Source organism: Pimephales promelas, chromosome 4, assembly GCF_988280905.1.
Source record: "Pimephales promelas chromosome 4, fPimPro1.hap1.1, whole genome shotgun sequence".
Lineage (NCBI taxonomy): Eukaryota > Metazoa > Chordata > Actinopteri > Cypriniformes > Leuciscidae > Pimephales > Pimephales promelas.
Genome location: NC_142772.1, coordinates 6780954 through 6793878, shown reverse-complemented (window position 1 = coordinate 6793878; position 12925 = coordinate 6780954). Strand labels below are relative to the sequence as shown.

General features: G+C 38.2%; 1 long non-coding RNA gene across 2 annotated transcripts in view; it reads left to right on the top strand.

The window, feature by feature from the left end:
- Positions 1-7134: 7134 nt before the first annotated feature.
- The window catches only part of LOC120471814 (uncharacterized), a 39838-nt gene continuing 34047 nt past the window's right edge, over positions 7135-12925 (top strand). For both annotated transcript variants that reach the window (XR_016168163.1, XR_016168162.1), the window contains exons 1-2: positions 7135-7216; positions 7409-7560. This is a non-coding gene — a long non-coding RNA (uncharacterized LOC120471814). The remainder of the gene's footprint in view (positions 7217-7408; positions 7561-12925) is intronic.

Below are 12925 nucleotides of genomic sequence, written 5' to 3'. Positions count from 1 at the left end.
TAGTTTTTATTTATTTTTTGTCGTGAACTTTTCTACTGTACTTTTCAAAATAGCCAATACTGTAATGGGTGGAGTCTTAATGTTAGATACTGAATGTGATCAGCATGAGGAGAGGTGGTAAATTGGTGGTGGAGCTAAAGAGTTGGCAGAGACCCCAAAGCTAGTCAGATTACTATTACAGATTACTAAGTGTGCCAAATTTCATTGACTCCCATTTGGGAAGATTAATAATAAAGTAAACTAACAATAACAATAGGGCCTACAGCTTTACACTTTAATACTGGCTGTTCAGTAATGGTCACAGTAATGTCACATGATGACTTCAAGTTCATCAAAAGTGGCCTTTTAATAAAATTGGCCAAAAAAACATTAGAGTAACACATGACACTAAAATAGCAATAAACTTAAACAATTTAATATGTAAAATTAAAAAACAATCTCAACTGTGCATAAAAAAAATAAAGAACATGTATTTAAATGTGTGCACACTGCTGTGACTTATAAAGACATTGTGGCGTCATGCAGGTGTCTCTCATTAGTAATCACGCCCTCGGCCTTGTCCTGCTCGCCACAGACATAAATTAGGCTATAATGTGACTTGTATTTACTTACAAAAACATTTTTTACAATGTTTTGTCATAAACTATTTACAATATTTCTCTATGTATTTTCAGTCCGAGCATAGATCCACACACAGTTATCGCTTATTAGAATTTATCAGAGTCTTAGACAGCATGATCTTCTACAACCAATTCCAATTATCGCTCTTTACATGCTCTTCAAGCTTCGTAATCAAGTAGTGACTTTGTACCGACCCCTGACTCTTGATAAGTACCCATCTGTGTCTCGAGTCGTGCATCCCTGAGTAGAAAGTAGATTTCCTGCTTCCATGCTTGGAAGGGCAGCAGTGATCAGTGAAGCAGTGTGGCCAAGATTCAACCTGCACACTGAATCGATAGAGACTGATAGGAAAAGAAGGCTATCGATTCTTTTGTCCCATCCCCTCCCCATCTGCTGGTGGAATAACGTAAATCAGTGAGTTAGGAGATAAATCTGCTGATCGTAAAGTCTCCAATCCCTCATCTAGATATATCAACGATGAGATAACACCTGGATGAAATGTTTTCGGACCGTCAAATTTATATTACGTGCACCATTCAGTCTGAATTTATCTCAGAAAAAATTGAATCAGTGATGGCTCTCCTACTTATACTTTGTGGATTTTTAAAGGTCAAAATTAATGCGGAAGAAACTTTCAAACGTCAAACTTTCCCACCTCGTCCTATTGTGCCATTCATAAGTGATGCACATATTTTCCAAATGTCCCTATTCATCAAACACATGTCCTGACTTCCTGCTGTCTCAAAGTTCTCACACAATCTGTTGTTCAGAATGACAGGAAATGAAATTCATGGTCAAACTTCGGAGGGGGCATATTTTACCCCATGTGGTCTCTCCATCACAATAAGAGAATGAGAGCAAAAGAACAGAGGGAACGGAAGAATGGTAGAGAATGATGAAGAGAGATAACGGAGGAGATAAATTATTAAAAGGGAACAATGAGAACCCTGCAGCTCTCACAATAGCAGACCTAGCCAGCCATAAAAAATCTTAAGAGAGATAAGTGTAAATAATCAGACAGAGATCAAACATCATAACTTGGATGGCTGCATTAAGACGTGTAGACGTGGTCAAGATGACCTTCTGATGCTCAGTTTGAGTTTGAATAAGAAAGGTGATTTAAAAATGTGGCATGTTTTTGGTGGAGTATTTCAGAAACTGCTAATCTAATAAGTTTTATCAGGCACAACCATCTCTAGAATTTCCAGAGAATGTTTCGAAAAAGAGAAAATATCCAGTGAGCGGCAGTTCTGTGGGCGAAAAAGCCTCGCTGATGTCAGAGGAGGATGGCCAGACTGGTTTAAACTGATAGAAAGGCAACAGTAGCTCAAATAACCTCTCAAGATTTATGATTTCCATGTTAAAACTTCATGCTGATTTGTACTCGGCTTTCGCCAAGATGAGCACAAACTAAGGTGTACTTTTACAGTAAACTATGCTTCTCTATTCATTTACGCTTCTTTCCATATGGTGATGTGACTCGCCTTCTGTCCGGCGTTACCAGCTGAAGTGTACTTGGCCTCACCACACACAACGGCTGCAACTAGTGTGGTCTCCCTAGTTGACCAACACGACAACCGTCTGGATTGAGCCGATTAGGGGACATCTATAGGGCCCTATAAAATCCGTTTTATTTTTTCCCAAATTCTGTTTTATTTTTTCCCAAATTCCATTTTTTCCGTTTTAATTTTTGCATAATTCCATTTTGTCCGTTTTCATTTTTGGGAATTCAGTTTTTTTTTTACCCTTTAATGTTATTTTAGTTGTAAAAAGAGCTTTTAATGTTAATGATTAAAATGTACACAAATAAAATAGGCATTTACTCTTAAAATGACAAATACTGCATGATGCAACATAACACTGCACTAAGTACTTCAAGTAACAACAAAATATGGTTATGAGCTTTAAACTGTCCTGTAAAAATAAATTATATTAGTTTATATAAGTTAAAATAAAAGTCACACTCTAGCTGCGTCGTAATGTGCATACTATCCATCCTATCCTAAATAGTATGTGACATTACTGTCAATAATACTATTTCGGGCATATTATGCACATTGGGACGCAGCTTCTGTCTCTGGCGCGCACTGTCGAGCCCTCTCTCGGACACACTCGGTCTCTCTCGCGCGCTCTTTCGGACACACTCGGTCTCTCGCGCGTACTGTCGAGTGCTCCCTCGGACACACTCGGTCTCTCTCGCGCGCACTGTTGAGTGTGCTGTCTCATCTCTCTCGCGCGCTCTCGACTCGGGCACACACTCGGTCCGGCACCTCATAGACAGATGTGCACGGAGGGGACTTTGTGTGTGCGTGTGTGCTACGAGTTTCTTAACTTTTTCGCCGACGAAAGCAGAGCCGTGGAGAGCCGCTTCGCCATGCTTTCAGTGGAAACGCGGCTATTGTTTTGATGCCGTCATGAGCTGAAATGACGGGAGGGGTTGTGTCGCCCAGATTTGCTTCCCCGTCTCTCTGCATTTTCCCCAGACATACGTTCTTCTCCCACACAAAAACCGAATTTCATTCCAAATATGTAAAATTCCGCGAAATTCCGCGTTAACACTAGATTCCGCGTTAATTGGCCAGTTCCGCGATCACGGAAATTATAGGGCCCTACATCTAGGGTGCTTCAAGTGGGCACCCTCCATCCTCAGTGTTTTGTCGACTAGCCCACAACACCTCAAGAGGGCTCAACATGTGACCTTTAGGCAAGTCATGCCACTCGGCCGCCATTTTGGCAACGCCTCCAGGCAGCTATTTCGGACTAACAAGACCAGGCTCCTATCTAAATGAATGGGCAGAGACTCAGAACTGCACTTTCACTGGTCACCGGGACATAAAAACTGCTTGTATACAAACAGTAATAAAATATGATAAAAATCGCTGAAAAAGTTTGATGACTTTGCCCCAAAATAAGGTTTAAAAACGGCTTTTCCCCACAGGTTATACTTTTAGTGTGCATACAAAAGGGTTCTCTTGCTCTCTGTCGTTCGTACGCTACTGCTCGCTCACTCTAGATTCTGGGGGGTTTTTACTCATTTGCGGGATCAGGGAGCCACTATCAATATCCTGAAACTTCCGGGAGACTTGGGATGTCTGATATTTACACAACTAACATATATCAAATCTGCCGCCTTTTCAAACAGTAGCAGATTTTCCGCTGTCGCAAACCTCAACTGCGCGCATGCGTCGGTGGAACCAGACGATAGAATTTAATGTTCCTGGCTTGTCTGTTAAAAGCAGACGATTGGCTTTCCAGCGGGAGGGGCGGGGCATGTGCATACAACCGCCAACTTTGGTGTTACGGGTTTTCCCTATATAGTTGTATTACAGTTTATCTCCATTGGTTTGGCTCATTTCTTGAAACAGAAATTACATTCTCAAAACTCTAAGATCATATGGCAAAACAGTCTTACAGTTCGGCACAACACTATAGCTCACTTGCAAAAGTTCATACCTCTCCCAAAACAGTTCACTCATGTGGCAAAATTTACAGTAAATAGTCAGTGCCCCCAAAATGCTTAATCCCTTTGGCATTGTATAAGCACTGCAAGCCAAAACGTTTAGATGTTATGTCACTACGGCAGAGGACATTGAAATATCCCTCTTGTCCACCTTTCAGTCTTAGCCCAGTCCTTCATTGACAATGGTTACTGTATTGGTTTTTTTTTTTTTTTTTTGTCTTGCTAACTGAATACAATTGTGTATAAAACTGACTCTTTTTTTGGGGGGGGGATTTTAGGGTAAGAGTAGCCTCCAAGATTTGACATCACACATTGCACTTGTGTATAACCATTATCATTCACACACATAAAGTAACTTCCATACATCAGAGGTAAAACAAAATACATTATCAAAACAACATGGACACATATAGACTCCAATTACATATGTTCTATGTTCTCCACAAGTTCAATGTACTGATGGCTCCAGTGGTTCCAAACCTGGGGTACATGTACCCCTATGCAGAGGTACTACAGATGGTATTTGACAGAAAGGGGAGGGGGGAAATCATCAATGACTAGACTTACTGAAATGTTACAGTAAAACCCACAGTATTACAGTAGTAGATAGATTTACATGGGAGGCACTACTGTAATTGCAGCTCTTTGACCAAACATACGGTTTGATTCATCTGAGATTAGTTAGATCCTCCTTCGTTAGTCAAGTTCTTTCAGTTGCTGTAATAAATGTATCAAATGTTCCAAGGATTCTTATATGGTATTCATGGTATTATGTTCTTGACTAATTTTGACAGTTGAACAGACTATTGTGCATGTGATGACTTATACAATGAAATGACGCTGTCACGTTTTGGAGTGAACAACCATTAGACTGAGAATGAACAATCAGTTTAGATCAACAAGATCTATTCACTTGGAAATTGTGCTAAATGTAGGCTACCTGTACTTAATCATTTGCAAAGAGGTACTGAGACATTGAGACATGTACTTAGGCATTTGCAATTTGATGAACTGAATGAGAAATTCAATTCTGTTGTGAACAATTGCCAAGTAGTTTGGAGGTTTGTCCATGTTGTTTTGAGAATGTAATTTCTGTTTCAAGAAATGAGCCATACCAATGGAGAAAAACTGTAAGGACTGAGGAAGTGGCATGTCTCTATATATATAGTCTAGTCACCCAACCATACGCGCCAACCCGTTTGACTAAAGCTGTCGAGCCCCACTGTCTTCGTGAAAGTAGGTTCAGTGCCAACGGTTCCGTATGGCATACTACCTACCGCAAAACACAATATCTCCCCAGTCCCCACACACCAACCCTCATCCGTTCAATATACACAGGAACGTAATACCTGTAAAAAAAAAAAAAAAAAAAAAAAAAAACGTACAAAAGAGCATCTCTGAACGCACAACACATCAAACCTTGAAGCAGATGGGCTACAGCAGCAGAAGAACACACCAGTGCCAGTCCTGTCAGATAAGAACAGGAAACTGAGGCTACAATTCACACAGGCTCACCAAAATTGGACATTAGAAGACTGGAAAAACCTGCCTGGTCTGATGAGTCTCGATTTATGCTGCAACATTCACATGGCTGGGTCAGAATTTGGTGTAAGCAACATGAAGATAGATAGATAGATAGATAGATAGATAGATAGATAGATAGATAGATAGATAGATAGATAGATAGATAGATAGATAGATAGATAGATAGATAGATAGATAGATAGATAGATAGATAGATAGATAGATAGATAGATAGATAGATAGATAGATAGATAGATAGATAGATAGATAGATAGATAGATAGATAGATAGATCGATCGATCGATCGATCTACAGGATGGATGGATGGATGGATGGATGGATGGATGGATGGATGGATGGATAGATGTTATTCTTCACATTTAATATTGGGTATCTACTTTTCTGTTGTCTCCCTTTAGATTTGTATATATTTTTTACAAAGATCTCACTGATCTATATGATATTAAAAAGTTGCATCCCTCCCTTTAACACACGGAGGAAATGAGAACAAAGAGAACAGGCTCCAGTGGGAAGATAAAGCATACCACGCAAACACTGAACTAGATGCAATTAAATGATAGGGAACTGGTCTCCAAAGACTTAAACTGCCACTCCTTCGCACATGGCAGGAGATAGATCCTTATCTGCGACTCTCAAAAGAGCAATGACATCTGAAATGCAGATTTACACTGGACTATTATCATCATCTCACAATATCCAGCCACAGTTTATGCTTTGAGAACCACACGGGAATGTCCTTTGGGGTTGAGGAAATCTAGCATTTTGTCAGTGGCTAGGAAAACAAACTTGTAGAAATGCATTTGGGCATTCGAATGACCTGGTGTTTGTCTTCACGGAATGGTGATTCTGGGGCTAAATCTATTCTTTGTTCAAACCGCTGAGGCACAGCCGCTGGGAAAGGTCAGAAATCACAGGACTAATACACATTTACTGGGATTTGGATTAATGTAAGTATAAATATTTACAGGCAATGTACTGTATGGGGGGTGGGGGTTCTTCCTTTTTTGAGATTCATACTTTGAATGAAAGGTGATGCATAGCATATTTCAACCCAGGCTCATTGATAAAGTGTGCCTGTGGTGACATTTCTGTAAAATTATATTACCTTGCGTCTTTCACGTTTGGCCACAATTTCAAAGACAAAAGTGAGTGACACTAAAAGCGTGTTCAGTTTTATCCGAGATTATGTGAATCTGGCCATTTGTATTATGTTGCGGCGGTTCAATGTGACAAAAAAAGACATTACTTTACAACAGTATTTGTACGTTTTTGGAGATTTGCACCTATGAGGATATTTCCAATGTGCCTGTGTTGGTTTGATGCTGTAAAAGACGCGAGACATTGGTCAAACACATCCGTCTAGCGCTTGTTTACGTTGAAAAACAATTGAAAAGTAGCGCTGTGGAATGGAAAAACACGTTCTGTGTAGAAAATCCTGCTGTGATCTGATTGGCTGATTGAGTCTTGATGAGATCACCTGTTGTCACTAGCTAATTATGCTTCAGTCTCAGCTTGTTTGTATGTTAGAGACCGTCTCCCCATTCTTTCATTCATGCATGCTCTGTGTGGAATTGTTGAGTGGTTGAACATGTAAGTTCCTCTCTTGGTTTGTTTAGTTTAAGGGATTGTCTTAATATGTTACATTGAGTTCTGGTTGTGTATATTTTCTCTTTGGTGTTATAGGTCTACATTTTGATTTGTTACAAGTTGATTTGACATGTATGGTTTGATTTGCACATGTGTGTAATCTATTAATAGTTTCTATGTTGTTCATGGGTTTAGGAACCAACAATTACCACCTAGAAATGTCTACTCTGACTTTCTACTCTACTCTGTCTAAAATGACTTTTAATGGACCCACTGTTCCAGTACCAACAGCTAAATCAGCACCAAAGTCCTGCTAGATTTTTCATTCTGTGTCAACTGGCCATTAGGTAAGTCAAAAAAGCACTCTAAAGTTCAGCTAACTGGATTTAATATATATAATTTAATTATAATAAATTTTCATTGTAAATAGCATGCAATTAAGTATCCAAAAATATTACATATAGTAAAAAATACACAGATATAATTCAAGGTGTATTATTTCTGCAATAAGTACTAAGGAAGATAATTTGAATTAAACAGTTGTTTGGCACCATTGACTTCCATAGTAGAAAAAAAAAATACAATAGAAGTCAATGGTGCCAAAGTTCCAATCGTTCTTCAAAATATCTTCCTTTGTGTTCAGCAAAAGAAAGTTGAAACTTGTGATTCAGTAAATGGTGACAGAATTTTCATTTTGGGTGGAGTTTAACATACAAATATGCTAAAATACTTTATTTTTAAGAGATGTGGGATTTAACAATAAGGTCCACTATGGTTTTGGAAACCACAACAAATGGCTGTCCCCTCTCATAATAATAAATAATAAATCACAATTAAAGGGGTGGTTGATTGCGATGTCACTTTTTTCATTTTAAATAGTGTGTAATGTTGCTGTTGGTGCATGAACAGTATCTGCAAAGTTGCAGCGCTGAAAGTTCAATGTAAGCAGAGATATCGTCTTTTAAAAATTTTAATATACAAAAATGACTCTATTTAGAGGTGTAGTGGTAAAAAAAGAGGTGGGGAAAATATAAATTCTGGTGGACCACGACGTGGTCACCCTGGTAAGGTGGGCCACTGCCTACCGGTGTATGTGTATCTCCTGATGGCATTGCTATATAGGGAGGGCTCGACATTACATCGGATTTTATGCGTAAATAACCCATACATTTACGTCAACCCTCCCTGCAAAAAAAAATGCAAAAAACGGTATATGGCCATATTTCTGCAGCTCGTTGATGTTCACTCAGCTGTCAGGTCTTCTGTGTTTGGGCTTCCCACAGACGTTGTAGTTCGTCAACAATTGATACAATTTATGTTTGATTATGTTCCTGAAAATTACAATCATAATTTAGTTCTCGGTGCTGCGCATTTACGAAAGACAGCTTCCAGAATCTCCACAATATCAATGCTGGATTCAACAAGAAACTGTTACTAAAACATGAAGCAGTTCCAACTTTAAAATCAAAGGCAGCCAGCGGTTGTTGGGCTACAACCTGTAAGTAAGACTTAATCATTTTAAATGTATTTCAGACGTAATGTTTTAGTTTTATCAAATGCCAGCGCTGGCTTTATAGCCACTTAATTATGCCATTTCGTGTCTACGATGATCGTGTACAAACATTTTGGACCTGAATTTCTATGTACTAGTTTTGTAAATGTATTTTTCATGTATATATACTTTATGACGTTATTTTTCAATTTGATCAAGAACGTAAACCAATGCCAATGCTGTTTGTGTATATAGTAGCCAGTTAGTTCGATGCTATTTTGTGTAAGACAAACGTTAACTTTTTAATATTTAAATTTTTAACTTTTTTAAACGTTAATTTTTTAATATATAAAGTTACTTTATACTCTTACAAAACATTTCTTATTGGTAATTTGCTTATATATATATATATATATATATATATTTGATTTTTTTTTTTTACATTTGACATGAACACATGTAACTTCTGAGCCCATTGCCTGTTTCTTAGGGAGTGGTTTCATAGAATCAGGATGTAAACCGGTCATTCAAATGACAGATTAGAAAGCGGCTTACAATAAAGGTGAAATTGATGAAAAATAACACTTTTTAAGAAAAGAGAAAACCCTGAATACATGTTAAATTGCACCCCATAAACACTAATGCTAAGAAAAAAAGCAGTGTCTCAACAGATTCCTTTATATCAGTGGTTCTCAAACTTTCAAACTGTCCCTTAAAACTTTTAAAGCACAGGACACACCAAGCTGATGTCAAAGAACTAGCAGTGATGAAAGTGGACTTTTCGCCTCTCGTAAAAGTTAAATGCTAAATCGGCACAAAAAAACCCTGACGGCGTCCGACCAGAGCCAACGGTGCAGAAAATATTAAGCCAACTGACACTCAGAAACCGTTGCCTTGGTGTGTCCCGGGCTTAAAAAATCTGACACCCAACCCTCCACCACCACTTGTAACTAGCAACTAATTTACCTAAAAATTATAAAAAGTACAATGAGAGAAACTTAACCAAAGAGTTTTACTTAAAAGGCTCAATAAATTTCACCATGCCATGGATAATCCCACTTCTACACCATTTGTGTCCTCTTGTTTTTAATAATGAGGGTGAACACGCTCGGATCTTCCACTTGGAGGGTCCTGTCTTTCTTCAACTTAAGCTAATATTTTCTCCGTTAAACACGGAACAGATGGCAGTGGCATGCATGGAGATGTGGATAATAACACACACAGTGGATCACACTCCCTTTCAGTCGGCCCAAAGGGGCCACATGTTTACCAAACAAAACAAATCTTCAAGACTAGAGTTATCTCTTTTTTTCGGCTGCGACCATATGGAGCAAGCAGTGAGACTGTTAGGATTTAGTATTCCCTTTAACAAGAATAACTACCACTCAAGTGGATAACCAGATTTGTATTTCTAGTACATTCCCAAAGTGTGCCGAAACTCTTTCTGCTCGGTGAGTGTGATGTGCTCATATTTTAAACATGAGAAAACAAACCTTGCCTTTATGTTTTGGATATAAAAGAGGTCTTTGTACCATTAAAACATCCATCAAGTCGCATAGCTTAAAATGTGCTCCTCATTATAAACAAAGGTTTTAGTTAGTCAGGATGACCTGTGACATCACATGGGCAAATGGATTTGCATATTTGCATAAGACATTGACGAATAGTTATGCATCATTGCACCATAGCTCCGCCCACCGGTAGTCACTTAACGGCTGACATTTGCCTATAATGAATGTGATCGTCCCCTCAAAAGCAAATATAATCCGTTATAATCACTGACGCTGTCTACACTTTCAGTTTCTGACATACTCCACACACCCCAGTCTGTCGACAGGATCAATGGAAGAGTGAAAGAAAGTTGCCTTCGACTTTTTCTGACCATTTTAAACATCTCGTTTACAGACTTCAGATCCCACCGTCAGAAACAAGTGGATGGTTTATATTAATGGCGTCCTGGATCGTGTCTTTTTCATAAAGATGAAATGGTATATTTTATATATTTATATATATATTTATTTATTTTTTTATTTTTTTATTTATATATTATATTTATATCATATATTTTCTAATAATAATACAAGGAGGAGTTTTAATGGTACAACTAGAAGTCGGAAACAAGGACGAGGACATGCCAAATAAGGCATATGTTGCATTATGAAGAAGAAGAAGAGGTAAGAGTTGCGGATCCAATTGGAGCATAAACATTTTATTAAATAAAAACAAAAAGATATCCAACACACAAACAAAAGGAACGGTGTGTGTAAAAAACACAACTAACACTAGACGAAAAACTGAGAGAACAGACAGCGATATACATATATGTACAAGATCATTAACTGAATATGAAAAAGGTGAGATAATCAATGAACTAATGAATAACCATGACGAACAATAAGCAGAAAAACAAACAAAAAACATGAAAACGAACGTGACAGTTAATTAGTTGTATTTTAAATTCAATTAATGCATTTTAAAGGATTTTTGTTAACGTGTGTCTTGATGTCTACATTAACACAGGGTTTTGAAAAAAAAAAAGCAGGCTTAGCTCGTTATTAAATCCTTTAATACTCAAATCTATATAAGGAACAGAATTGGCACCCGTTTTGTAAAACAGTGGTTCTCAGCCAGAGGGCCGGAGCTTATATTCCACTGTTGCTACAATTTTGATGGTCCCTATTGAACAATATGTTGATTTTAAGTAACGTTGCAACTACATGTCAACTAACTCTGATTGGAGTATTAATAGACTTTCTGCTTTATATCTGCAAACTTAATAACTGCTAACTCTTTATTGTGACGGACGTCCAACAGAAATTTAACTGACGATAAGTAACTTTGCAAGAACGTTAACTCATTCCAACCCTACCAGTCTACTAATACTCTACCAACACTGTGAGAGTCAGTAGACATGAAGGCATAGGTGCAACATTACTTATATAGCCAACATAATGTTTTGAAGGGACCATCAAAATAAACTGAACCCCATTTTTACCTACTTAATAGTCAATTCTGTTTTTTACTGTGTACCCTGTAGTACAGTGGACCGATGGCTAAGCCACGCCCTCAAACGCGATGAGCCAATCACAGTGTGAAGCTAACCCAATACACTCGGACATTCTCTGCTTCCACGTCCATTGAAATGCATTGCAGTTAATCAGTTTTCATTTGTGTTTTCTTGTCATTTTAAGTTTAAAATGGTCAAACGGTGTGCATGGGGTACATGCAACTCTGACACTGTTCCCGAGAGGTTGGGCGACGGTGTGTATTTTTTTACCCTCTCTCAAGCCGCATCTCAACCGAGATAAGTGTCTGCTCTGGATTAAGTTATGCGGTAGACCACAACACCAACTAAACGTGGATAAATTAAACAAGGATGTCTACATCTGTTCTAAGTTAAGTCAACAACGTATTTGAACGTTATCTTTAAAATCTCTAATCCCAGCAAACAAATTTAGGTTCTGGGAACGTTAGTTTTTGGTTCCCAGAACGTTCCTAGAACTTTCCCTTAAGGTTAAGGGAACGTTCCCGGAACATTCTCCCTACGTTATAAAAATGGAACCTAAAAATAACCTACATGGAACGTTCCTATAACGTTCTTGTTTGGTTCCCAAAAAAATAACCTCATGGGACCATTCGGGAACGTTAGGGGAACGTTCTGTGTTTGCTAGGATGTAACTTTAGGCTAACGTTAGGCTAACATTAGCTTAATTAACGCATCTGTAAACAACCAAGATAACAAACGTTAACGATGTTGTACTAACTGATTCATGTAAATACTGTAGCACCAAACGGTGATGGCGACGATATGCGGTTTATCACATTTACACTGTGACCTGTACATCTCTGCCTGGAGCTGAAGCTTTTCATCGACCTTCTCAAAAATAAAATTATTAATATAACCCCCCAATGGATAGTTAAGGCACTTTAGGTGACTTCGAGATGATATATAATCTTTCTGTCTCCTAAAATCACCAATTTCCTCCTCTGAAATGTCTCCTACTGTGACAGCTGCCATTGCGAGTGTTACCCCGAACGTTGACTCTTTGTCCGAGTGAGTGGAGGGGGCGTGGCTTAGCCATAGGTCTACTACTGTTTTCTTTTTTACCTATCTTATATGTTTTTCACTTTCTTGAAGAACCTACTTTGTTTTTATTCATTGCCATGTGATGTGCTAATTAACTTTTTTGGTTACACTTCACTTTGATGCTTCACTTTAG